Genomic DNA, 26,014 nt, shown 5'->3' with positions numbered 1-26,014 from the left:
TTTCATGTTCAAAGTTGCAGAAGCCAGATTACAAGCTCATTTTGGTTCAACTTCAGCAACTGTGCATTGCATTGCCATGTAATGTGATGCAATGCTATCTTTCTAGCTCTCCCTTTCTACTTCCTTTTGGATAAACAGACATATTAGGCAAGCATTTTGGAGCTTTCACCTAAATAACTACAGGTGGTGAGATAAGCTGCACAATATAATTGACCTTTCAGTATATTGTTGCACACACACCATCTATTTAGCAAATGCCCTTGTTATCAACAGCAGCCTTTTAAACTCACCCGAGCTAACAGGTATGTGCGCTGGTTACACTGCTGCGCTTAAAATTTCTTTTTTGGTTTGCTACAATGCCTTTTCTGAAACGTTGTCTCCTTCTGCTGGAACACTGACTTCTTTCATTTAATGCCTGCAGACTATAAAAGAGAACCCAACCCAAAAAGTTTGGTTGATTAGTCTGTGGCATTCTGTTAAACTGTTGCTTATGGCGGTCTCTGTGAGCTTCTCAGCGACATTCAGCCAGCCAGGTATCCTGCCTGCAGTAGATGGAATGTGGCAATGGAACGCTGGCTGCGCGTGTCATAATAGGCTCTGAGCCTTTATATACCTGTGCACAGCAGCAGCCACCTTCAGTCTGCTGCTGGACAGCCAGCAGCAGCAGCAGCAGCAGGAGAGGTATGTAATCAGGAGCCCTCCTGCTAAGGGTAGACAGCTGCTCGTTCCACCCCACCCCCCGCCTTAATTGGTTCTCCTCCCTTCCAACGGTGTTGAGGCGGGTGGGAACAGCAGGGGGTGAAGGTGCTGTGTTTAAAGAGGTGGAGTTATGCAGATCTAAAACGCGTGGATTGCAGCAGCAGCAAGCCGAAAAGTGCAGGCATGTAAGGGATCTAGAGGTTGACAACATGTCTTCTTAACGGGAGTCCAGGAGCTCATCTCCACAAATGGACTTTTTAGGATCCTTGGGTGGCTCCGTAGTTTGAAACCAATTCTGGTTATCGCTTCTCGGCCTTTTGGCTAAGATCAAGTGTAGTATCTGTTCTTATCAGTTTAATATCTGATACGTCCCCTATCTGGGGACCATATATTAAATGGATTTTTAGAACAGGGAGATGGAAAAAGAGCTTGCTCTGTCCACTCCACGCATTGACCTGGTATTGCAGTATCTCCAGGACCGGTGCACCCCTTCTTTAATGCAGTTTCTAAAATCAGAAAGAATTGAATTCAATGTTTTTTGTTCATTTTGCTTGTTTGTCGGATTTTGGGATGGACTCTTTGGCTCTGCTTTTCTTCTCCTCATTGGATTTTTCATGTTCAAAGTTGCAGAAGCCAGATTACAAGCTCATTTTGGTTCAACTTCAGCAACTGTGCATTGCATTGCCATGTAATGTGATGCAATGCTATCTTTCTAGCTCTCCCTTTCTACTTCCTTTTGGATAAACAGACATATTAGGCAAGCATTTTGGAGCTTTCACCTAAATAACTACAGGTGGTGAGATAAGCTGCACAATATAATTGACCTTTCAGTATATTGTTGCACACACACCATCTATTTAGCAAATGCCCTTGTTATCAACAGCAGCCTTTTAAACTCACCCGAGCTAACAGGTATGTGCGCTGGTTACACTGCTGCGCTTAAAATTTCTTTTTTGGTTTGCTACAATGCCTTTTCTGAAACGTTGTCTCCTTCTGCTGGAACACTGACTTCTTTCATTTAATGCCTGCAGACTATAAAAGAGAACCCAACCCAAAAAGTTTGGTTGATTAGTCTGTGGCATTCTGTTAAACTGTTGCTTATGGCGGTCTCTGTGAGCTTCTCAGCGACATTCAGCCAGCCAGGTATCCTGCCTGCAGTAGATGGAATGTGGCAATGGAACGCTGGCTGCGCGTGTCATAATAGGCTCTGAGCCTTTATATACCTGTGCACAGCAGCAGCCACCTTCAGTCTGCTGCTGGACAGCCAGCAGTAGCAGCAGCAGCAGGAGAGGTATGTAATCAGGAGCCCTCCTGCTAAGGGTAGACAGCTGCTCGTTCCACCCCACCCCCCGCCTTAATTGGTTCTCCTCCCTTCCAACGGTGTTGAGGCGGGTGGGAACAGCAGGGGGTGAAGGTGCTGTGTTTAAAGAGGTGGAGTTATGCAGATCTAAAACGCGTGGATTGCAGCAGCAGCAAGCCGAAAAGTGCAGGCATGTAAGGGATCTAGAGGTTGACAACATGTCTTCTTAACGGGAGTCCAGGAGCTCATCTCCACAAATGGACTTTTTAGGATCCTTGGGTGGCTCCGTAGTTTGAAACCAATTCTGGTTATCGCTTCTCGGCCTTTTGGCTAAGATCAAGTGTAGTATCTGTTCTTATCAGTTTAATATCTGATACGTCCCCTATCTGGGGACCATATATTAAATGGATTTTTAGAACAGGGAGATGGAAAAAGAGCTTGCTCTGTCCACTCCACGCATTGACCTGGTATTGCAGTATCTCCAGGACCGGTGCACCCCTTCTTTAATGCAGTTTCTAAAATCAGAAAGAATTGAATTCAATGTTTTTTGTTCATTTTGCTTGTTTGTCGGATTTTGGGATGGACTCTTTGGCTCTGCTTTTCTTCTCCTCATTGGATTTTTCATGTTCAAAGTTGCAGAAGCCAGATTACAAGCTCATTTTGGTTCAACTTCAGCAACTGTGCATTGCATTGCCATGTAATGTGATGCAATGCTATCTTTCTAGCTCTCCCTTTCTACTTCCTTTTGGATAAACAGACATATTAGGCAAGCATTTTGGAGCTTTCACCTAAATAACTACAGGTGGTGAGATAAGCTGCACAATATAATTGACCTTTCAGTATATTGTTGCACACACACCATCTATTTAGCAAATGCCCTTGTTATCAACAGCAGCCTTTTAAACTCACCCGAGCTAACAGGTATGTGCGCTGGTTACACTGCTGCGCTTAAAATTTCTTTTTTGGTTTGCTACAATGCCTTTTCTGAAACGTTGTCTCCTTCTGCTGGAACACTGACTTCTTTCATTTAATGCCTGCAGACTATAAAAGAGAACCCAACCCAAAAAGTTTGGTTGATTAGTCTGTGGCATTCTGTTAAACTGTTGCTTATGGCGGTCTCTGTGAGCTTCTCAGCGACATTCAGCCAGCCAGGTATCCTGCCTGCAGTAGATGGAATGTGGCAATGGAACGCTGGCTGCGCGTGTCATAATAGGCTCTGAGCCTTTATATACCTGTGCACAGCAGCAGCCACCTTCAGTCTGCTGCTGGACAGCCAGCAGCAGCAGCAGCAGCAGGAGAGGTATGTAATCAGGAGCCCTCCTGCTAAGGGTAGACAGCTGCTCGTTCCACCCCACCCCCCGCCTTAATTGGTTCTCCTCCCTTCCAACGGTGTTGAGGCGGGTGGGAACAGCAGGGGGTGAAGGTGCTGTGTTTAAAGAGGTGGAGTTATGCAGATCTAAAACGCGTGGATTGCAGCAGCAGCAAGCCGAAAAGTGCAGGCATGTAAGGGATCTAGAGGTTGACAACATGTCTTCTTAACGGGAGTCCAGGAGCTCATCTCCACAAATGGACTTTTTAGGATCCTTGGGTGGCTCCGTAGTTTGAAACCAATTCTGGTTATCGCTTCTCGGCCTTTTGGCTAAGATCAAGTGTAGTATCTGTTCTTATCAGTTTAATATCTGATACGTCCCCTATCTGGGGACCATATATTAAATGGATTTTTAGAACAGGGAGATGGAAAAAGAGCTTGCTCTGTCCACTCCACGCATTGACCTGGTATTGCAGTATCTCCAGGACCGGTGCACCCCTTCTTTAATGCAGTTTCTAAAATCAGAAAGAATTGAATTCAATGTTTTTTGTTCATTTTGCTTGTTTGTCGGATTTTGGGATGGACTCTTTGGCTCTGCTTTTCTTCTCCTCATTGGATTTTTCATGTTCAAAGTTGCAGAAGCCAGATTACAAGCTCATTTTGGTTCAACTTCAGCAACTGTGCATTGCATTGCCATGTAATGTGATGCAATGCTATCTTTCTAGCTCTCCCTTTCTACTTCCTTTTGGATAAACAGACATATTAGGCAAGCATTTTGGAGCTTTCACCTAAATAACTACAGGTGGTGAGATAAGCTGCACAATATAATTGACCTTTCAGTATATTGTTGCACACACACCATCTATTTAGCAAATGCCCTTGTTATCAACAGCAGCCTTTTAAACTCACCCGAGCTAACAGGTATGTGCGCTGGTTACACTGCTGCGCTTAAAATTTCTTTTTTGGTTTGCTACAATGCCTTTTCTGAAACGTTGTCTCCTTCTGCTGGAACACTGACTTCTTTCATTTGATGCCTGCAGACTATAAAAGAGAACCCAACCCAAAAAGTTTGGTTGATTAGTCTGTGGCATTCTGTTAAACTGTTGCTTATGGCGGTCTCTGTGAGCTTCTCAGCGACATTCAGCCAGCCAGGTATCCTGCCTGCAGTAGATGGAATGTGGCAATGGAACGCTGGCTGCGCGTGTCATAATAGGCTCTGAGCCTTTATATACCTGTGCACAGCAGCAGCCACCTTCAGTCTGCTGCTGGACAGCCAGCAGCAGCAGCAGCAGCAGGAGAGGTATGTAATCAGGAGCCCTCCTGCTAAGGGTAGACAGCTGCTCGTTCCACCCCACCCCCCGCCTTAATTGGTTCTCCTCCCTTCCAACGGTGTTGAGGCGGGTGGGAACAGCAGGGGGTGAAGGTGCTGTGTTTAAAGAGGTGGAGTTATGCAGATCTAAAACGCGTGGATTGCAGCAGCAGCAAGCCGAAAAGTGCAGGCATGTAAGGGATCTAGAGGTTGACAACATGTCTTCTTAACGGGAGTCCAGGAGCTCATCTCCACAAATGGACTTTTTAGGATCCTTGGGTGGCTCCGTAGTTTGAAACCAATTCTGGTTATCGCTTCTCGGCCTTTTGGCTAAGATCAAGTGTAGTATCTGTTCTTATCAGTTTAATATCTGATACGTCCCCTATCTGGGGACCATATATTAAATGGATTTTTAGAACAGGGAGATGGAAAAAGAGCTTGCTCTGTCCACTCCACGCATTGACCTGGTATTGCAGTATCTCCAGGACCGGTGCACCCCTTCTTTAATGCAGTTTCTAAAATCAGAAAGAATTGAATTCAATGTTTTTTGTTCATTTTGCTTGTTTGTCGGATTTTGGGATGGACTCTTTGGCTCTGCTTTTCTTCTCCTCATTGGATTTTTCATGTTCAAAGTTGCAGAAGCCAGATTACAAGCTCATTTTGGTTCAACTTCAGCAACTGTGCATTGCATTGCCATGTAATGTGATGCAATGCTATCTTTCTAGCTCTCCCTTTCTACTTCCTTTTGGATAAACAGACATATTAGGCAAGCATTTTGGAGCTTTCACCTAAATAACTACAGGTGGTGAGATAAGCTGCACAATATAATTGACCTTTCAGTATATTGTTGCACACACACCATCTATTTAGCAAATGCCCTTGTTATCAACAGCAGCCTTTTAAACTCACCCGAGCTAACAGGTATGTGCGCTGGTTACACTGCTGCGCTTAAAATTTCTTTTTTGGTTTGCTACAATGCCTTTTCTGAAACGTTGTCTCCTTCTGCTGGAACACTGACTTCTTTCATTTGATGCCTGCAGACTATAAAAGAGAACCCAACCCAAAAAGTTTGGTTGATTAGTCTGTGGCATTCTGTTAAACTGTTGCTTATGGCGGTCTCTGTGAGCTTCTCAGCGACATTCAGCCAGCCAGGTATCCTGCCTGCAGTAGATGGAATGTGGCAATGGAACGCTGGCTGCGCGTGTCATAATAGGCTCTGAGCCTTTATATACCTGTGCACAGCAGCAGCCACCTTCAGTCTGCTGCTGGACAGCCAGCAGCAGCAGCAGCAGCAGGAGAGGTATGTAATCAGGAGCCCTCCTGCTAAGGGTAGACAGCTGCTCGTTCCACCCCACCCCCCGCCTTAATTGGTTCTCCTCCCTTCCAACGGTGTTGAGGCGGGTGGGAACAGCAGGGGGTGAAGGTGCTGTGTTTAAAGAGGTGGAGTTATGCAGATCTAAAACGCGTGGATTGCAGCAGCAGCAAGCCGAAAAGTGCAGGCATGTAAGGGATCTAGAGGTTGACAACATGTCTTCTTAACGGGAGTCCAGGAGCTCATCTCCACAAATGGACTTTTTAGGATCCTTGGGTGGCTCCGTAGTTTGAAACCAATTCTGGTTATCGCTTCTCGGCCTTTTGGCTAAGATCAAGTGTAGTATCTGTTCTTATCAGTTTAATATCTGATACGTCCCCTATCTGGGGACCATATATTAAATGGATTTTTAGAACAGGGAGATGGAAAAAGAGCTTGCTCTGTCCACTCCACGCATTGACCTGGTATTGCAGTATCTCCAGGACCGGTGCACCCCTTCTTTAATGCAGTTTCTAAAATCAGAAAGAATTGAATTCAATGTTTTTTGTTCATTTTGCTTGTTTGTCGGATTTTGGGATGGACTCTTTGGCTCTGCTTTTCTTCTCCTCATTGGATTTTTCATGTTCAAAGTTGCAGAAGCCAGATTACAAGCTCATTTTGGTTCAACTTCAGCAACTGTGCATTGCATTGCCATGTAATGTGATGCAATGCTATCTTTCTAGCTCTCCCTTTCTACTTCCTTTTGGATAAACAGACATATTAGGCAAGCATTTTGGAGCTTTCACCTAAATAACTACAGGTGGTGAGATAAGCTGCACAATATAATTGACCTTTCAGTATATTGTTGCACACACACCATCTATTTAGCAAATGCCCTTGTTATCAACAGCAGCCTTTTAAACTCACCCGAGCTAACAGGTATGTGCGCTGGTTACACGGCTGCGCTTAAAATTTCTTTTTTGGTTTGCTACAATGCCTTTTCTGAAACGTTGTCTCCTTCTGCTGGAACACTGACTTCTTTCATTTAATGCCTGCAGACTATAAAAGAGAACCCAACCCAAAAAGTTTGGTTGATTAGTCTGTGGCATTCTGTTAAACTGTTGCTTATGGCGGTCTCTGTGAGCTTCTCAGCGACATTCAGCCAGCCAGGTATCCTGCCTGCAGTAGATGGAATGTGGCAATGGAACGCTGGCTGCGCGTGTCATAATAGGCTCTGAGCCTTTATATACCTGTGCACAGCAGCAGCCACCTTCAGTCTGCTGCTGGACAGCCAGCAGCAGCAGCAGCAGCAGGAGAGGTATGTAATCAGGAGCCCTCCTGCTAAGGGTAGACAGCTGCTCGTTCCACCCCACCCCCCGCCTTAATTGGTTCTCCTCCCTTCCAACGGTGTTGAGGCGGGTGGGAACAGCAGGGGGTGAAGGTGCTGTGTTTAAAGAGGTGGAGTTATGCAGATCTAAAACGCGTGGATTGCAGCAGCAGCAAGCCGAAAAGTGCAGGCATGTAAGGGATCTAGAGGTTGACAACATGTCTTCTTAACGGGAGTCCAGGAGCTCATCTCCACAAATGGACTTTTTAGGATCCTTGGGTGGCTCCGTAGTTTGAAACCAATTCTGGTTATCGCTTCTCGGCCTTTTGGCTAAGATCAAGTGTAGTATCTGTTCTTATCAGTTTAATATCTGATACGTCCCCTATCTGGGGACCATATATTAAATGGATTTTTAGAACAGGGAGATGGAAAAAGAGCTTGCTCTGTCCACTCCACGCATTGACCTGGTATTGCAGTATCTCCAGGACCGGTGCACCCCTTCTTTAATGCAGTTTCTAAAATCAGAAAGAATTGAATTCAATGTTTTTTGTTCATTTTGCTTGTTTGTCGGATTTTGGGATGGACTCTTTGGCTCTGCTTTTCTTCTCCTCATTGGATTTTTCATGTTCAAAGTTGCAGAAGCCAGATTACAAGCTCATTTTGGTTCAACTTCAGCAACTGTGCATTGCATTGCCATGTAATGTGATGCAATGCTATCTTTCTAGCTCTCCCTTTCTACTTCCTTTTGGATAAACAGACATATTAGGCAAGCATTTTGGAGCTTTCACCTAAATAACTACAGGTGGTGAGATAAGCTGCACAATATAATTGACCTTTCAGTATATTGTTGCACACACACCATCTATTTAGCAAATGCCCTTGTTATCAACAGCAGCCTTTTAAACTCACCCGAGCTAACAGGTATGTGCGCTGGTTACACGGCTGCGCTTAAAATTTCTTTTTTGGTTTGCTACAATGCCTTTTCTGAAACGTTGTCTCCTTCTGCTGGAACACTGACTTCTTTCATTTAATGCCTGCAGACTATAAAAGAGAACCCAACCCAAAAAGTTTGGTTGATTAGTCTGTGGCATTCTGTTAAACTGTTGCTTATGGCGGTCTCTGTGAGCTTCTCAGCGACATTCAGCCAGCCAGGTATCCTGCCTGCAGTAGATGGAATGTGGCAATGGAACGCTGGCTGCGCGTGTCATAATAGGCTCTGAGCCTTTATATACCTGTGCACAGCAGCAGCCACCTTCAGTCTGCTGCTGGACAGCCAGCAGCAGCAGCAGCAGCAGGAGAGGTATGTAATCAGGAGCCCTCCTGCTAAGGGTAGACAGCTGCTCGTTCCACCCCACCCCCCGCCTTAATTGGTTCTCCTCCCTTCCAACGGTGTTGAGGCGGGTGGGAACAGCAGGGGGTGAAGGTGCTGTGTTTAAAGAGGTGGAGTTATGCAGATCTAAAACGCGTGGATTGCAGCAGCAGCAAGCCGAAAAGTGCAGGCATGTAAGGGATCTAGAGGTTGACAACATGTCTTCTTAACGGGAGTCCAGGAGCTCATCTCCACAAATGGACTTTTTAGGATCCTTGGGTGGCTCCGTAGTTTGAAACCAATTCTGGTTATCGCTTCTCGGCCTTTTGGCTAAGATCAAGTGTAGTATCTGTTCTTATCAGTTTAATATCTGATACGTCCCCTATCTGGGGACCATATATTAAATGGATTTTTAGAACAGGGAGATGGAAAAAGAGCTTGCTCTGTCCACTCCACGCATTGACCTGGTATTGCAGTATCTCCAGGACCGGTGCACCCCTTCTTTAATGCAGTTTCTAAAATCAGAAAGAATTGAATTCAATGTTTTTTGTTCATTTTGCTTGTTTGTCGGATTTTGGGATGGACTCTTTGGCTCTGCTTTTCTTCTCCTCATTGGATTTTTCATGTTCAAAGTTGCAGAAGCCAGATTACAAGCTCATTTTGGTTCAACTTCAGCAACTGTGCATTGCATTGCCATGTAATGTGATGCAATGCTATCTTTCTAGCTCTCCCTTTCTACTTCCTTTTGGATAAACAGACATGTTAGGCAAGCATTTTGGAGCTTTCACCTAAATAACTACAGGTGGTGAGATAAGCTGCACAATATAATTGACCTTTCAGTATATTGTTGCACACACACCATCTATTTAGCAAATGCCCTTGTTATCAACAGCAGCCTTTTAAACTCACCCGAGCTAACAGGTATGTGCGCTGGTTACACGGCTGCGCTTAAAATTTCTTTTTTGGTTTGCTACAATGCCTTTTCTGAAACGTTGTCTCCTTCTGCTGGAACACTGACTTCTTTCATTTAATGCCTGCAGACTATAAAAGAGAACCCAACCCAAAAAGTTTGGTTGATTAGTCTGTGGCATTCTGTTAAACTGTTGCTTATGGCGGTCTCTGTGAGCTTCTCAGCGACATTCAGCCAGCCAGGTATCCTGCCTGCAGTAGATGGAATGTGGCAATGGAACGCTGGCTGCGCGTGTCATAATAGGCTCTGAGCCTTTATATACCTGTGCACAGCAGCAGCCACCTTCAGTCTGCTGCTGGACAGCCAGCAGCAGCAGCAGCAGCAGGAGAGGTATGTAATCAGGAGCCCTCCTGCTAAGGGTAGACAGCTGCTCGTTCCACCCCACCCCCCGCCTTAATTGGTTCTCCTCCCTTCCAACGGTGTTGAGGCGGGTGGGAACAGCAGGGGGTGAAGGTGCTGTGTTTAAAGAGGTGGAGTTATGCAGATCTAAAACGCGTGGATTGCAGCAGCAGCAAGCCGAAAAGTGCAGGCATGTAAGGGATCTAGAGGTTGACAACATGTCTTCTTAACGGGAGTCCAGGAGCTCATCTCCACAAATGGACTTTTTAGGATCCTTGGGTGGCTCCGTAGTTTGAAACCAATTCTGGTTATCGCTTCTCGGCCTTTTGGCTAAGATCAAGTGTAGTATCTGTTCTTATCAGTTTAATATCTGATACGTCCCCTATCTGGGGACCATATATTAAATGGATTTTTAGAACAGGGAGATGGAAAAAGAGCTTGCTCTGTCCACTCCACGCATTGACCTGGTATTGCAGTATCTCCAGGACCGGTGCACCCCTTCTTTAATGCAGTTTCTAAAATCAGAAAGAATTGAATTCAATGTTTTTTGTTCATTTTGCTTGTTTGTCGGATTTTGGGATGGACTCTTTGGCTCTGCTTTTCTTCTCCTCATTGGATTTTTCATGTTCAAAGTTGCAGAAGCCAGATTACAAGCTCATTTTGGTTCAACTTCAGCAACTGTGCATTGCATTGCCATGTAATGTGATGCAATGCTATCTTTCTAGCTCTCCCTTTCTACTTCCTTTTGGATAAACAGACATGTTAGGCAAGCATTTTGGAGCTTTCACCTAAATAACTACAGGTGGTGAGATAAGCTGCACAATATAATTGACCTTTCAGTATATTGTTGCACACACACCATCTATTTAGCAAATGCCCTTGTTATCAACAGCAGCCTTTTAAACTCACCCGAGCTAACAGGTATGTGCGCTGGTTACACGGCTGCGCTTAAAATTTCTTTTTTGGTTTGCTACAATGCCTTTTCTGAAACGTTGTCTCCTTCTGCTGGAACACTGACTTCTTTCATTTAATGCCTGCAGACTATAAAAGAGAACCCAACCCAAAAAGTTTGGTTGATTAGTCTGTGGCATTCTGTTAAACTGTTGCTTATGGCGGTCTCTGTGAGCTTCTCAGCGACATTCAGCCAGCCAGGTATCCTGCCTGCAGTAGATGGAATGTGGCAATGGAACGCTGGCTGCGCGTGTCATAATAGGCTCTGAGCCTTTATATACCTGTGCACAGCAGCAGCCACCTTCAGTCTGCTGCTGGACAGCCAGCAGCAGCAGCAGCAGCAGGAGAGGTATGTAATCAGGAGCCCTCCTGCTAAGGGTAGACAGCTGCTCGTTCCACCCCACCCCCCGCCTTAATTGGTTCTCCTCCCTTCCAACGGTGTTGAGGCGGGTGGGAACAGCAGGGGGTGAAGGTGCTGTGTTTAAAGAGGTGGAGTTATGCAGATCTAAAACGCGTGGATTGCAGCAGCAGCAAGCCGAAAAGTGCAGGCATGTAAGGGATCTAGAGGTTGACAACATGTCTTCTTAACGGGAGTCCAGGAGCTCATCTCCACAAATGGACTTTTTAGGATCCTTGGGTGGCTCCGTAGTTTGAAACCAATTCTGGTTATCGCTTCTCGGCCTTTTGGCTAAGATCAAGTGTAGTATCTGTTCTTATCAGTTTAATATCTGATACGTCCCCTATCTGGGGACCATATATTAAATGGATTTTTAGAACAGGGAGATGGAAAAAGAGCTTGCTCTGTCCACTCCACGCATTGACCTGGTATTGCAGTATCTCCAGGACCGGTGCACCCCTTCTTTAATGCAGTTTCTAAAATCAGAAAGAATTGAATTCAATGTTTTTTGTTCATTTTGCTTGTTTGTCGGATTTTGGGATGGACTCTTTGGCTCTGCTTTTCTTCTCCTCATTGGATTTTTCATGTTCAAAGTTGCAGAAGCCAGATTACAAGCTCATTTTGGTTCAACTTCAGCAACTGTGCATTGCATTGCCATGTAATGTGATGCAATGCTATCTTTCTAGCTCTCCCTTTCTACTTCCTTTTGGATAAACAGACATATTAGGCAAGCATTTTGGAGCTTTCACCTAAATAACTACAGGTGGTGAGATAAGCTGCACAATATAATTGACCTTTCAGTATATTGTTGCACACACACCATCTATTTAGCAAATGCCCTTGTTATCAACAGCAGCCTTTTAAACTCACCCGAGCTAACAGGTATGTGCGCTGGTTACACTGCTGCGCTTAAAATTTCTTTTTTGGTTTGCTACAATGCCTTTTCTGAAACGTTGTCTCCTTCTGCTGGAACACTGACTTCTTTCATTTAATGCCTGCAGACTATAAAAGAGAACCCAACCCAAAAAGTTTGGTTGATTAGTCTGTGGCATTCTGTTAAACTGTTGCTTATGGCGGTCTCTGTGAGCTTCTCAGCGACATTCAGCCAGCCAGGTATCCTGCCTGCAGTAGATGGAATGTGGCAATGGAACGCTGGCTGCGCGTGTCATAATAGGCTCTGAGCCTTTATATACCTGTGCACAGCAGCAGCCACCTTCAGTCTGCTGCTGGACAGCCAGCAGCAGCAGCAGCAGCAGGAGAGGTATGTAATCAGGAGCCCTCCTGCTAAGGGTAGACAGCTGCTCGTTCCACCCCACCCCCCGCCTTAATTGGTTCTCCTCCCTTCCAACGGTGTTGAGGCGGGTGGGAACAGCAGGGGGTGAAGGTGCTGTGTTTAAAGAGGTGGAGTTATGCAGATCTAAAACGCGTGGATTGCAGCAGCAGCAAGCCGAAAAGTGCAGGCATGTAAGGGATCTAGAGGTTGACAACATGTCTTCTTAACGGGAGTCCAGGAGCTCATCTCCACAAATGGACTTTTTAGGATCCTTGGGTGGCTCCGTAGTTTGAAACCAATTCTGGTTATCGCTTCTCGGCCTTTTGGCTAAGATCAAGTGTAGTATCTGTTCTTATCAGTTTAATATCTGATACGTCCCCTATCTGGGGACCATATATTAAATGGATTTTTAGAACAGGGAGATGGAAAAAGAGCTTGCTCTGTCCACTCCACGCATTGACCTGGTATTGCAGTATCTCCAGGACCGGTGCACCCCTTCTTTAATGCAGTTTCTAAAATCAGAAAGAATTGAATTCAATGTTTTTTGTTCATTTTGCTTGTTTGTCGGATTTTGGGATGGACTCTTTGGCTCTGCTTTTCTTCTCCTCATTGGATTTTTCATGTTCAAAGTTGCAGAAGCCAGATTACAAGCTCATTTTGGTTCAACTTCAGCAACTGTGCATTGCATTGCCATGTAATGTGATGCAATGCTATCTTTCTAGCTCTCCCTTTCTACTTCCTTTTGGATAAACAGACATATTAGGCAAGCATTTTGGAGCTTTCACCTAAATAACTACAGGTGGTGAGATAAGCTGCACAATATAATTGACCTTTCAGTATATTGTTGCACACACACCATCTATTTAGCAAATGCCCTTGTTATCAACAGCAGCCTTTTAAACTCACCCGAGCTAACAGGTATGTGCGCTGGTTACACTGCTGCGCTTAAAATTTCTTTTTTGGTTTGCTACAATGCCTTTTCTGAAACGTTGTCTCCTTCTGCTGGAACACTGACTTCTTTCATTTAATGCCTGCAGACTATAAAAGAGAACCCAACCCAAAAAGTTTGGTTGATTAGTCTGTGGCATTCTGTTAAACTGTTGCTTATGGCGGTCTCTGTGAGCTTCTCAGCGACATTCAGCCAGCCAGGTATCCTGCCTGCAGTAGATGGAATGTGGCAATGGAACGCTGGCTGCGCGTGTCATAATAGGCTCTGAGCCTTTATATACCTGTGCACAGCAGCAGCCACCTTCAGTCTGCTGCTGGACAGCCAGCAGCAGCAGCAGCAGCAGGAGAGGTATGTAATCAGGAGCCCTCCTGCTAAGGGTAGACAGCTGCTCGTTCCACCCCACCCCCCGCCTTAATTGGTTCTCCTCCCTTCCAACGGTGTTGAGGCGGGTGGGAACAGCAGGGGGTGAAGGTGCTGTGTTTAAAGAGGTGGAGTTATGCAGATCTAAAACGCGTGGATTGCAGCAGCAGCAAGCCGAAAAGTGCAGGCATGTAAGGGATCTAGAGGTTGACAACATGTCTTCTTAACGGGAGTCCAGGAGCTCATCTCCACAAATGGACTTTTTAGGATCCTTGGGTGGCTCCGTAGTTTGAAACCAATTCTGGTTATCGCTTCTCGGCCTTTTGGCTAAGATCAAGTGTAGTATCTGTTCTTATCAGTTTAATATCTGATACGTCCCCTATCTGGGGACCATATATTAAATGGATTTTTAGAACAGGGAGATGGAAAAAGAGCTTGCTCTGTCCACTCCACGCATTGACCTGGTATTGCAGTATCTCCAGGACCGGTGCACCCCTTCTTTAATGCAGTTTCTAAAATCAGAAAGAATTGAATTCAATGTTTTTTGTTCATTTTGCTTGTTTGTCGGATTTTGGGATGGACTCTTTGGCTCTGCTTTTCTTCTCCTCATTGGATTTTTCATGTTCAAAGTTGCAGAAGCCAGATTACAAGCTCATTTTGGTTCAACTTCAGCAACTGTGCATTGCATTGCCATGTAATGTGATGCAATGCTATCTTTCTAGCTCTCCCTTTCTACTTCCTTTTGGATAAACAGACATATTAGGCAAGCATTTTGGAGCTTTCACCTAAATAACTACAGGTGGTGAGATAAGCTGCACAATATAATTGACCTTTCAGTATATTGTTGCACACACACCATCTATTTAGCAAATGCCCTTGTTATCAACAGCAGCCTTTTAAACTCACCCGAGCTAACAGGTATGTGCGCTGGTTACACTGCTGCGCTTAAAATTTCTTTTTTGGTTTGCTACAATGCCTTTTCTGAAACGTTGTCTCCTTCTGCTGGAACACTGACTTCTTTCATTTAATGCCTGCAGACTATAAAAGAGAACCCAACCCAAAAAGTTTGGTTGATTAGTCTGTGGCATTCTGTTAAACTGTTGCTTATGGCGGTCTCTGTGAGCTTCTCAGCGACATTCAGCCAGCCAGGTATCCTGCCTGCAGTAGATGGAATGTGGCAATGGAACGCTGGCTGCGCGTGTCATAATAGGCTCTGAGCCTTTATATACCTGTGCACAGCAGCAGCCACCTTCAGTCTGCTGCTGGACAGCCAGCAGCAGCAGCAGCAGCAGGAGAGGTATGTAATCAGGAGCCCTCCTGCTAAGGGTAGACAGCTGCTCGTTCCACCCCACCCCCCGCCTTAATTGGTTCTCCTCCCTTCCAACGGTGTTGAGGCGGGTGGGAACAGCAGGGGGTGAAGGTGCTGTGTTTAAAGAGGTGGAGTTATGCAGATCTAAAACGCGTGGATTGCAGCAGCAGCAAGCCGAAAAGTGCAGGCATGTAAGGGATCTAGAGGTTGACAACATGTCTTCTTAACGGGAGTCCAGGAGCTCATCTCCACAAATGGACTTTTTAGGATCCTTGGGTGGCTCCGTAGTTTGAAACCAATTCTGGTTATCGCTTCTCGGCCTTTTGGCTAAGATCAAGTGTAGTATCTGTTCTTATCAGTTTAATATCTGATACGTCCCCTATCTGGGGACCATATATTAAATGGATTTTTAGAACAGGGAGATGGAAAAAGAGCTTGCTCTGTCCACTCCACGCATTGACCTGGTATTGCAGTATCTCCAGGACCGGTGCACCCCTTCTTTAATGCAGTTTCTAAAATCAGAAAGAATTGAATTCAATGTTTTTTGTTCATTTTGCTTGTTTGTCGGATTTTGGGATGGACTCTTTGGCTCTGCTTTTCTTCTCCTCATTGGATTTTTCATGTTCAAAGTTGCAGAAGCCAGATTACAAGCTCATTTTGGTTCAACTTCAGCAACTGTGCATTGCATTGCCATGTAATGTGATGCAATGCTATCTTTCTAGCTCTCCCTTTCTACTTCCTTTTGGATAAACAGACATATTAGGCAAGCATTTTGGAGCTTTCACCTAAATAACTACAGGTGGTGAGATAAGCTGCACAATATAATTGACCTTTCAGTATATTGTTGCACACACACCATCTATTTAGCAAATGCCCTTGTTATCAACAGCAGCCTTTTAAACTCACCCGAGCTAACAGGTATGTGCGCTGGTTACACTGCTGCGCTTAAAATTTCTTTTTTGGTTTGCTACAATGCCTTTTCTGAAACGTTGTCTCCTTCTGCTGGAACACTGACTTCTTTCATTTAATGCCTGCAGACTATAAAAGAGAACCCAACCCAAAAAGTTTGGTTGATTAGTCTGTGGCATTCTGTTAAACTGTTGCTTATGGCGGTCTCTGTGAGCTTCTCAGCGACATTCAGCCAGCCAGGTATCCTGCCTGCAGTAGATGGAATGTGGCAATGGAACGCTGGCTGCGCGTGTCATAATAGGCTCTGAGCCTTTATATACCTGTGCACAGCAGCAGCCACCTTCAGTCTGCTGCTGGACAGCCAGCAGCAGCAGCAGCAGCAGGAGAGGTATGTAATCAGGAGCCCTCCTGCTAAGGGTAGACAGCTGCTCGTTCCACCCCACCCCCCGCCTTAATTGGTTCTCCTCCCTTCCAACGGTGTTGAGGCGGGTGGGAACAGCAGGGGGTGAAGGTGCTGTGTTTAAAGAGGTGGAGTTATGCAGATCTAAAACGCGTGGATTGCAGCAGCAGCAAGCCGAAAAGTGCAGGCATGTAAGGGATCTAGAGGTTGACAACATGTCTTCTTAACGGGAGTCCAGGAGCTCATCTCCACAAATGGACTTTTTAGGATCCTTGGGTGGCTCCGTAGTTTGAAACCAATTCTGGTTATCGCTTCTCGGCCTTTTGGCTAAGATCAAGTGTAGTATCTGTTCTTATCAGTTTAATATCTGATACGTCCCCTATCTGGGGACCATATATTAAATGGATTTTTAGAACAGGGAGATGGAAAAAGAGCTTGCTCTGTCCACTCCACGCATTGACCTGGTATTGCAGTATCTCCAGGACCGGTGCACCCCTTCTTTAATGCAGTTTCTAAAATCAGAAAGAATTGAATTCAATGTTTTTTGTTCATTTTGCTTGTTTGTCGGATTTTGGGATGGACTCTTTGGCTCTGCTTTTCTTCTCCTCATTGGATTTTTCATGTTCAAAGTTGCAGAAGCCAGATTACAAGCTCATTTTGGTTCAACTTCAGCAACTGTGCATTGCATTGCCATGTAATGTGATGCAATGCTATCTTTCTAGCTCTCCCTTTCTACTTCCTTTTGGATAAACAGACATATTAGGCAAGCATTTTGGAGCTTTCACCTAAATAACTACAGGTGGTGAGATAAGCTGCACAATATAATTGACCTTTCAGTATATTGTTGCACACACACCATCTATTTAGCAAATGCCCTTGTTATCAACAGCAGCCTTTTAAACTCACCCGAGCTAACAGGTATGTGCGCTGGTTACACTGCTGCGCTTAAAATTTCTTTTTTGGTTTGCTACAATGCCTTTTCTGAAACGTTGTCTCCTTCTGCTGGAACACTGACTTCTTTCATTTAATGCCTGCAGACTATAAAAGAGAACCCAACCCAAAAAGTTTGGTTGATTAGTCTGTGGCATTCTGTTAAACTGTTGCTTATGGCGGTCTCTGTGAGCTTCTCAGCGACATTCAGCCAGCCAGGTATCCTGCCTGCAGTAGATGGAATGTGGCAATGGAACGCTGGCTGCGCGTGTCATAATAGGCTCTGAGCCTTTATATACCTGTGCACAGCAGCAGCCACCTTCAGTCTGCTGCTGGACAGCCAGCAGCAGCAGCAGCAGCAGGAGAGGTATGTAATCAGGAGCCCTCCTGCTAAGGGTAGACAGCTGCTCGTTCCACCCCACCCCCCGCCTTAATTGGTTCTCCTCCCTTCCAACGGTGTTGAGGCGGGTGGGAACAGCAGGGGGTGAAGGTGCTGTGTTTAAAGAGGTGGAGTTATGCAGATCTAAAACGCGTGGATTGCAGCAGCAGCAAGCCGAAAAGTGCAGGCATGTAAGGGATCTAGAGGTTGACAACATGTCTTCTTAACGGGAGTCCAGGAGCTCATCTCCACAAATGGACTTTTTAGGATCCTTGGGTGGCTCCGTAGTTTGAAACCAATTCTGGTTATCGCTTCTCGGCCTTTTGGCTAAGATCAAGTGTAGTATCTGTTCTTATCAGTTTAATATCTGATACGTCCCCTATCTGGGGACCATATATTAAATGGATTTTTAGAACAGGGAGATGGAAAAAGAGCTTGCTCTGTCCACTCCACGCATTGACCTGGTATTGCAGTATCTCCAGGACCGGTGCACCCCTTCTTTAATGCAGTTTCTAAAATCAGAAAGAATTGAATTCAATGTTTTTTGTTCATTTTGCTTGTTTGTCGGATTTTGGGATGGACTCTTTGGCTCTGCTTTTCTTCTCCTCATTGGATTTTTCATGTTCAAAGTTGCAGAAGCCAGATTACAAGCTCATTTTGGTTCAACTTCAGCAACTGTGCATTGCATTGCCATGTAATGTGATGCAATGCTATCTTTCTAGCTCTCCCTTTCTACTTCCTTTTGGATAAACAGACATATTAGGCAAGCATTTTGGAGCTTTCACCTAAATAACTACAGGTGGTGAGATAAGCTGCACAATATAATTGACCTTTCAGTATATTGTTGCACACACACCATCTATTTAGCAAATGCCCTTGTTATCAACAGCAGCCTTTTAAACTCACCCGAGCTAACAGGTATGTGCGCTGGTTACACTGCTGCGCTTAAAATTTCTTTTTTGGTTTGCTACAATGCCTTTTCTGAAACGTTGTCTCCTTCTGCTGGAACACTGACTTCTTTCATTTAATGCCTGCAGACTATAAAAGAGAACCCAACCCAAAAAGTTTGGTTGATTAGTCTGTGGCATTCTGTTAAACTGTTGCTTATGGCGGTCTCTGTGAGCTTCTCAGCGACATTCAGCCAGCCAGGTATCCTGCCTGCAGTAGATGGAATGTGGCAATGGAACGCTGGCTGCGCGTGTCATAATAGGCTCTGAGCCTTTATATACCTGTGCACAGCAGCAGCCACCTTCAGTCTGCTGCTGGACAGCCAGCAGCAGCAGCAGCAGCAGGAGAGGTATGTAATCAGGAGCCCTCCTGCTAAGGGTAGACAGCTGCTCGTTCCACCCCACCCCCCGCCTTAATTGGTTCTCCTCCCTTCCAACGGTGTTGAGGCGGGTGGGAACAGCAGGGGGTGAAGGTGCTGTGTTTAAAGAGGTGGAGTTATGCAGATCTAAAACGCGTGGATTGCAGCAGCAGCAAGCCGAAAAGTGCAGGCATGTAAGGGATCTAGAGGTTGACAACATGTCTTCTTAACGGGAGTCCAGGAGCTCATCTCCACAAATGGACTTTTTAGGATCCTTGGGTGGCTCCGTAGTTTGAAACCAATTCTGGTTATCGCTTCTCGGCCTTTTGGCTAAGATCAAGTGTAGTATCTGTTCTTATCAGTTTAATATCTGATACGTCCCCTATCTGGGGACCATATATTAAATGGATTTTTAGAACAGGGAGATGGAAAAAGAGCTTGCTCTGTCCACTCCACGCATTGACCTGGTATTGCAGTATCTCCAGGACCGGTGCACCCCTTCTTTAATGCAGTTTCTAAAATCAGAAAGAATTGAATTCAATGTTTTTTGTTCATTTTGCTTGTTTGTCGGATTTTGGGATGGACTCTTTGGCTCTGCTTTTCTTCTCCTCATTGGATTTTTCATGTTCAAAGTTGCAGAAGCCAGATTACAAGCTCATTTTGGTTCAACTTCAGCAACTGTGCATTGCATTGCCATGTAATGTGATGCAATGCTATCTTTCTAGCTCTCCCTTTCTACTTCCTTTTGGATAAACAGACATATTAGGCAAGCATTTTGGAGCTTTCACCTAAATAACTACAGGTGGTGAGATAAGCTGCACAATATAATTGACCTTTCAGTATATTGTTGCACACACACCATCTATTTAGCAAATGCCCTTGTTATCAACAGCAGCCTTTTAAACTCACCCGAGCTAACAGGTATGTGCGCTGGTTACACTGCTGCGCTTAAAATTTCTTTTTTGGTTTGCTACAATGCCTTTTCTGAAACGTTGTCTCCTTCTGCTGGAACACTGACTTCTTTCATTTAATGCCTGCAGACTATAAAAGAGAACCCAACCCAAAAAGTTTGGTTGATTAGTCTGTGGCATTCTGTTAAACTGTTGCTTATGGCGGTCTCTGTGAGCTTCTCAGCGACATTCAGCCAGCCAGGTATCCTGCCTGCAGTAGATGGAATGTGGCAATGGAACGCTGGCTGCGCGTGTCATAATAGGCTCTGAGCCTTTATATACCTGTGCACAGCAGCAGCCACCTTCAGTCTGCTGCTGGACAGCCAGCAGCAGCAGCAGCAGCAGGAGAGGTATGTAATCAGGAGCCCTCCTGCTAAGGGTAGACAGCTGCTCGTTCCACCCCACCCCCCGCCTTAATTGGTTCTCCTCCCTTCCAACGGTGTTGAGGCGGGTGGGAACAGCAGGGGGTGAAGGTGCTGTGTTTAAAGAGGTGGAGTTATGCAGATCTAAAACGCGTGGATTGCAGCAGCAGCAAGCCGAAAAGTGCAGGCATGTAAGGGATCTAGAGGTTGACAACATGTCTTCTTAACGGGAGTCCAGGAGCTCATCTCCACAAATGGACTTTTTAGGATCCTTGGGTGGCTCCGTAGTTTGAAACCAATTCTGGTTATCGCTTCTCGGCCTTTTGGCTAAGATCAAGTGTAGTATCTGTTCTTATCAGTTTAATATCTGATACGTCCCCTATCTGGGGACCATATATTAAATGGATTTTTAGAACAGGGAGATGGAAAAAGAGCTTGCTCTGTCCACTCCACGCATTGACCTGGTATTGCAGTATCTCCAGGACCGGTGCACCCCTTCTTTAATGCAGTTTCTAAAATCAGAAAGAATTGAATTCAATGTTTTTTGTTCATTTTGCTTGTTTGTCGGATTTTGGGATGGACTCTTTGGCTCTGCTTTTCTTCTCCTCATTGGATTTTTCATGTTCAAAGTTGCAGAAGCCAGATTACAAGCTCATTTTGGTTCAACTTCAGCAACTGTGCATTGCATTGCCATGTAATGTGATGCAATGCTATCTTTCTAGCTCTCCCTTTCTACTTCCTTTTGGATAAACAGACATATTAGGCAAGCATTTTGGAGCTTTCACCTAAATAACTACAGGTGGTGAGATAAGCTGCACAATATAATTGACCTTTCAGTATATTGTTGCACACACACCATCTATTTAGCAAATGCCCTTGTTATCAACAGCAGCCTTTTAAACTCACCCGAGCTAACAGGTATGTGCGCTGGTTACACTGCTGCGCTTAAAATTTCTTTTTTGGTTTGCTACAATGCCTTTTCTGAAACGTTGTCTCCTTCTGCTGGAACACTGACTTCTTTCATTTAATGCCTGCAGACTATAAAAGAGAACCCAACCCAAAAAGTTTGGTTGATTAGTCTGTGGCATTCTGTTAAACTGTTGCTTATGGCGGTCTCTGTGAGCTTCTCAGCGACATTCAGCCAGCCAGGTATCCTGCCTGCAGTAGATGGAATGTGGCAATGGAACGCTGGCTGCGCGTGTCATAATAGGCTCTGAGCCTTTATATACCTGTGCACAGCAGCAGCCACCTTCAGTCTGCTGCTGGACAGCCAGCAGCAGCAGCAGCAGCAGGAGAGGTATGTAATCAGGAGCCCTCCTGCTAAGGGTAGACAGCTGCTCGTTCCACCCCACCCCCCGCCTTAATTGGTTCTCCTCCCTTCCAACGGTGTTGAGGCGGGTGGGAACAGCAGGGGGTGAAGGTGCTGTGTTTAAAGAGGTGGAGTTATGCAGATCTAAAACGCGTGGATTGCAGCAGCAGCAAGCCGAAAAGTGCAGGCATGTAAGGGATCTAGAGGTTGACAACATGTCTTCTTAACGGGAGTCCAGGAGATCATCTCCACAAATGGACTTTTTAGGATCCTTGGGTGGCTCCGTAGTTTGAAACCAATTCTGGTTATCGCTTCTCGGCCTTTTGGCTAAGATCAAGTGTAGTATCTGTTCTTATCAGTTTAATATCTGATACGTCCCCTATCTGGGGACCATATATTAAATGGATTTTTAGAACAGGGAGATGGAAAAAGAGCTTGCTCTGTCCACTCCACGCATTGACCTGGTATTGCAGTATCTCCAGGACCGGTGCACCCCTTCTTTAATGCAGTTTCTAAAATCAGAAAGAATTGAATTCAATGTTTTTTGTTCATTTTGCTTGTTTGTCGGATTTTGGGATGGACTCTTTGGCTCTGCTTTTCTTCTCCTCATTGGATTTTTCATGTTCAAAGTTGCAGAAGCCAGATTACAAGCTCATTTTGGTTCAACTTCAGCAACTGTGCATTGCATTGCCATGTAATGTGATGCAATGCTATCTTTCTAGCTCTCCCTTTCTACTTCCTTTTGGATAAACAGACATATTAGGCAAGCATTTTGGAGCTTTCACCTAAATAACTACAGGTGGTGAGATAAGCTGCACAATATAATTGACCTTTCAGTATATTGTTGCACACACACCATCTATTTAGCAAATGCCCTTGTTATCAACAGCAGCCTTTTAAACTCACCCGAGCTAACAGGTATGTGCGCTGGTTACACTGCTGCGCTTAAAATTTCTTTTTTGGTTTGCTACAATGCCTTTTCTGAAACGTTGTCTCCTTCTGCTGGAACACTGACTTCTTTCATTTAATGCCTGCAGACTATAAAAGAGAACCCAACCCAAAAAGTTTGGTTGATTAGTCTGTGGCATTCTGTTAAACTGTTGCTTATGGCGGTCTCTGTGAGCTTCTCAGCGACATTCAGCCAGCCAGGTATCCTGCCTGCAGTAGATGGAATGTGGCAATGGAACGCTGGCTGCGCGTGTCATAATAGGCTCTGAGCCTTTATATACCTGTGCACAGCAGCAGCCACCTTCAGTCTGCTGCTGGACAGCCAGCAGCAGCAGCAGCAGCAGGAGAGGTATGTAATCAGGAGCCCTCCTGCTAAGGGTAGACAGCTGCTCGTTCCACCCCACCCCCCGCCTTAATTGGTTCTCCTCCCTTCCAACGGTGTTGAGGCGGGTGGGAACAGCAGGGGGTGAAGGTGCTGTGTTTAAAGAGGTGGAGTTATGCAGATCTAAAACGCGTGGATTGCAGCAGCAGCAAGCCGAAAAGTGCAGGCATGTAAGGGATCTAGAGGTTGACAACATGTCTTCTTAACGGGAGTCCAGGAGCTCATCTCCACAAATGGACTTTTTAGGATCCTTGGGTGGCTCCGTAGTTTGAAACCAATTCTGGTTATCGCTTCTCGGCCTTTTGGCTAAGATCAAGTGTAGTATCTGTTCTTATCAGTTTAATATCTGATACGTCCCCTATCTGGGGACCATATATTAAATGGATTTTTAGAACAGGGAGATGGAAAAAGAGCTTGCTCTGTCCACTCCACGCATTGACCTGGTATTGCAGTATCTCCAGGACCGGTGCACCCCTTCTTTAATGCAGTTTCTAAAATCAGAAAGAATTGAATTCAATGTTTTTTGTTCATTTTGCTTGTTTGTCGGATTTTGGGATGGACTCTTTGGCTCTGCTTTTCTTCTCCTCATTGGATTTTTCATGTTCAAAGTTGCAGAAGCCAGATTACAAGCTCATTTTGGTTCAACTTCAGCAACTGTGCATTGCATTGCCATGTAATGTGATGCAATGCTATCTTTTCTAGCTCTCCCTTTCTACTTCCTTTTGGATAAACAGACATATTAGGCAAGCATTTTGGAGCTTTCACCTAAATAACTACAGGTGGTGAGATAAGCTGCACAATATAATTGACCTTTCAGTATATTGTTGCACACACACCATCTATTTAGCAAATGCCCTTGTTATCAACAGCAGCCTTTTAAACTCACCCGAGCTAACAGGTATGTGCGCTGGTTACACTGCTGCGCTTAAAATTTCTTTTTTGGTTTGCTACAATGCCTTTTCTGAAACGTTGTCTCCTTCTGCTGGAACACTGACTTCTTCATTTAATGCCTGCAGACTATAAAAGAGAACCCAACCCAAAAAGTTTGGTTGATTAGTCTGTGGCATTCTGTTAAACTGTTGCTTATGGCGGTCTCTGTGAGCTTCTCAGCGACATTCAGCCAGCCAGGTATCCTGCCTGCAGTAGATGGAATGTGGCAATGGAACGCTGGCTGCGCGTGTCATAATAGGCTCTGAGCCTTTATATACCTGTGCACAGCAGCAGCCACCTTCAGTCTGCTGCTGGACAGCCAGCAGCAGCAGCAGCAGCAGCAGGAGAGGTATGTAATCAGGAGCCCTCCTGCTAAGGGTAGACAGCTGCTCGTTCCACCCCACCCCCCGCCTTAATTGGTTCTCCTCCCTTCCAACGGTGTTGAGGCGGGTGGGAACAGCAGGGGGTGAAGGTGCTGTGTTTAAAGAGGTGGGAGTTATGCAGATCTAAAACGCGTGGATTGCAGCAGCAGCAAGCCGAAAAGTGCAGGCATGTAAGGGATCTAGAGGTTGACAACATGTCTTCTTAACGGGAGTCCAGGAGCTCATCTCCACAAATGGACTTTTTAGGATCCTTGGGTGGCTCCGTAGTTTGAAACCAATTCTGGTTATCGCTTCTCGGCCTTTTGGCTAAGATCAAGTGTAGTATCTGTTCTTATCAGTTTAATATCTGATACGTCCCCTATCTGGGGACCATATATTAAATGGATTTTTAGAACAGGGAGATGGAAAAAGAGCTTGCTCTGTCCACTCCACGCATTGACCTGGTATTGCAGTATCTCCAGGACCGGTGCACCCCTTCTTTAATGCAGTTTCTAAAATCAGAAAGAATTGAATTCAATGTTTTTTGTTCATTTTGCTTGTTTGTCGGATTTTGGGATGGACTCTTTGGCTCTGCTTTTCTTCTCCTCATTGGATTTTTTCATGTTCAAAGTTGCAGAAGCCAGATTACAAGCTCATTTTGGTTCAACTTCAGCAACTGTGCATTGCATTGCCATGTAATGTGATGCAATGCTATCTTTCTAGCTCTCCCTTTCTACTTCCTTTTGGATAAACAGACATATTAGGCAAGCATTTTGGAGCTTTCACCTAAATAACTACAGGTGGTGAGATAAGCTGCACAATATAATTGACCTTTCAGTATATTGTTGCACACACACCATCTATTTAGCAAATGCCCTTGTTATCAACAGCAGCCTTTTAAACTCACCCGAGCTAACAGGTATGTGCGCTGGTTACACTGCTGCGCTTAAAATTTCTTTTTTGGTTTGCTACAATGCCTTTTCTGAAACGTTGTCTCCTTCTGCTGGAACACTGACTTCTTTCATTTAATGCCTGCAGACTATAAAAGAGAACCCAACCCAAAAAGTTTGGTTGATTAGTCTGTGCATTCTGTTAAACTGTTGCTTATGGCGGTCTCTGTGAGCTTCTCAGCGACATTCAGCCCAGCCAGGTATCCTGCCTGCAGTAGATGGAATGTGGCAATGGAACGCTGGCTGCGCGTGTCATAATAGGCTCTGAGCCTTTATATACCTGTGCACAGCAGCAGCCACCTTCAGTCTGCTGCTGGACAGCCAGCAGCAGCAGCAGCAGCAGCAGGAGAGGTATGTAATCAGGAGCCCTCCTGCTAAGGGTAGACAGCTGCTCGTTCCACCCCACCCCCCGCCTTAATTGGTTCTCCTCCCTTCCAACGGTGTTGAGGCGGGTGGGAACAGCAGGGGGTGAAGGTGCTGTGTTTAAAGAGGTGGAGTTATGCAGATCTAAAACGCGTGGATTGCAGCAGCAGCAAGCCGAAAAGTGCAGGCATGTAAGGGATCTAGAGGTTGACAACATGTCTTCTTAACGGGAGTCCAGGAGCTCATCTCCACAAATGGACTTTTTAGGATCCTTGGGTGGCTCCGTAGTTTGAAACCAATTCTGGTTATCGCTTCTCGGCCTTTTGGCTAAGATCAAGTGTAGTATCTGTTCTTATCAGTTTAATATCTGATACGTCCCCCTATCTGGGGACCATATATTAAATGGATTTTTAGAACAGGGAGATGGAAAAAAGAGCTTGCT

General features: G+C 45.2%; 19 non-coding genes and 1 pseudogene across 19 annotated transcripts; all 20 read left to right on the top strand.

Moving 5' to 3' along the window:
- Positions 1–1,000: 1,000 nt before the first annotated feature.
- On the top strand, positions 1,001–1,191 carry LOC141251546 (U2 spliceosomal RNA). Its single transcript, XR_012313239.1, has one exon. It is a non-coding gene; the product is annotated as a U2 spliceosomal RNA (small nuclear RNA).
- Positions 1,192–2,309: 1,118 nt separating this feature from the next.
- Positions 2,310–2,500, top strand: LOC141251545 (U2 spliceosomal RNA). Its single transcript, XR_012313238.1, has one exon. It is a non-coding gene; the product is annotated as a U2 spliceosomal RNA (small nuclear RNA).
- Positions 2,501–3,618: 1,118 nt separating this feature from the next.
- On the top strand, positions 3,619–3,809 carry LOC141251544 (U2 spliceosomal RNA). The gene has a single exon (XR_012313237.1). It is a non-coding gene; the product is annotated as a U2 spliceosomal RNA (small nuclear RNA).
- Positions 3,810–4,927: 1,118 nt separating this feature from the next.
- On the top strand, positions 4,928–5,118 carry LOC141251543 (U2 spliceosomal RNA). Its single transcript, XR_012313236.1, has one exon. It is a non-coding gene; the product is annotated as a U2 spliceosomal RNA (small nuclear RNA).
- Positions 5,119–6,236: 1,118 nt separating this feature from the next.
- On the top strand, positions 6,237–6,427 carry LOC141251541 (U2 spliceosomal RNA). The gene has a single exon (XR_012313234.1). It is a non-coding gene; the product is annotated as a U2 spliceosomal RNA (small nuclear RNA).
- A 1,118-nt stretch (positions 6,428–7,545) lies between these two features.
- LOC141251540 (U2 spliceosomal RNA) lies at positions 7,546–7,736 on the top strand. Its single transcript, XR_012313233.1, has one exon. It is a non-coding gene; the product is annotated as a U2 spliceosomal RNA (small nuclear RNA).
- A 1,118-nt stretch (positions 7,737–8,854) lies between these two features.
- LOC141251539 (U2 spliceosomal RNA) lies at positions 8,855–9,045 on the top strand. Its single transcript, XR_012313232.1, has one exon. It is a non-coding gene; the product is annotated as a U2 spliceosomal RNA (small nuclear RNA).
- A 1,118-nt stretch (positions 9,046–10,163) lies between these two features.
- On the top strand, positions 10,164–10,354 carry LOC141251538 (U2 spliceosomal RNA). Its single transcript, XR_012313231.1, has one exon. It is a non-coding gene; the product is annotated as a U2 spliceosomal RNA (small nuclear RNA).
- A 1,118-nt stretch (positions 10,355–11,472) lies between these two features.
- LOC141251537 (U2 spliceosomal RNA) lies at positions 11,473–11,663 on the top strand. The gene has a single exon (XR_012313230.1). It is a non-coding gene; the product is annotated as a U2 spliceosomal RNA (small nuclear RNA).
- Positions 11,664–12,781: 1,118 nt separating this feature from the next.
- LOC141251536 (U2 spliceosomal RNA) lies at positions 12,782–12,972 on the top strand. The gene has a single exon (XR_012313229.1). It is a non-coding gene; the product is annotated as a U2 spliceosomal RNA (small nuclear RNA).
- Positions 12,973–14,090: 1,118 nt separating this feature from the next.
- Positions 14,091–14,281, top strand: LOC141251535 (U2 spliceosomal RNA). The gene has a single exon (XR_012313228.1). It is a non-coding gene; the product is annotated as a U2 spliceosomal RNA (small nuclear RNA).
- A 1,118-nt stretch (positions 14,282–15,399) lies between these two features.
- Positions 15,400–15,590, top strand: LOC141251534 (U2 spliceosomal RNA). Its single transcript, XR_012313227.1, has one exon. It is a non-coding gene; the product is annotated as a U2 spliceosomal RNA (small nuclear RNA).
- A 1,118-nt stretch (positions 15,591–16,708) lies between these two features.
- LOC141251533 (U2 spliceosomal RNA) lies at positions 16,709–16,899 on the top strand. Its single transcript, XR_012313226.1, has one exon. It is a non-coding gene; the product is annotated as a U2 spliceosomal RNA (small nuclear RNA).
- Positions 16,900–18,017: 1,118 nt separating this feature from the next.
- Positions 18,018–18,208, top strand: LOC141251532 (U2 spliceosomal RNA). The gene has a single exon (XR_012313225.1). It is a non-coding gene; the product is annotated as a U2 spliceosomal RNA (small nuclear RNA).
- A 1,118-nt stretch (positions 18,209–19,326) lies between these two features.
- Positions 19,327–19,517, top strand: LOC141251561 (U2 spliceosomal RNA). The gene has a single exon (XR_012313253.1). It is a non-coding gene; the product is annotated as a U2 spliceosomal RNA (small nuclear RNA).
- Positions 19,518–20,635: 1,118 nt separating this feature from the next.
- LOC141251560 (U2 spliceosomal RNA) lies at positions 20,636–20,826 on the top strand. The gene has a single exon (XR_012313252.1). It is a non-coding gene; the product is annotated as a U2 spliceosomal RNA (small nuclear RNA).
- Positions 20,827–21,944: 1,118 nt separating this feature from the next.
- Positions 21,945–22,135, top strand: LOC141251553 (U2 spliceosomal RNA). The gene has a single exon (XR_012313246.1). It is a non-coding gene; the product is annotated as a U2 spliceosomal RNA (small nuclear RNA).
- A 1,118-nt stretch (positions 22,136–23,253) lies between these two features.
- LOC141251542 (U2 spliceosomal RNA) lies at positions 23,254–23,444 on the top strand. The gene has a single exon (XR_012313235.1). It is a non-coding gene; the product is annotated as a U2 spliceosomal RNA (small nuclear RNA).
- A 1,122-nt stretch (positions 23,445–24,566) lies between these two features.
- On the top strand, positions 24,567–24,757 carry LOC141251531 (U2 spliceosomal RNA). The gene has a single exon (XR_012313224.1). It is a non-coding gene; the product is annotated as a U2 spliceosomal RNA (small nuclear RNA).
- A 1,122-nt stretch (positions 24,758–25,879) lies between these two features.
- Positions 25,880–26,014, top strand: LOC141251559 (U2 spliceosomal RNA; annotated as a pseudogene; the record flags this gene model as incomplete).

This window comes from Phyllobates terribilis, unplaced genomic scaffold (assembly GCF_046119375.1).
Source record: "Phyllobates terribilis strain yellow unplaced genomic scaffold, ASM4611937v1 Scaffold_7178__1_contigs__length_39453, whole genome shotgun sequence".
In the NCBI taxonomy this organism is placed as follows: Eukaryota; Metazoa; Chordata; class Amphibia; order Anura; family Dendrobatidae; genus Phyllobates; species Phyllobates terribilis.
The sequence above is the reverse complement of the archived record's forward strand: the minus strand, read 5'-3'. Positions and strand labels throughout refer to the sequence as shown.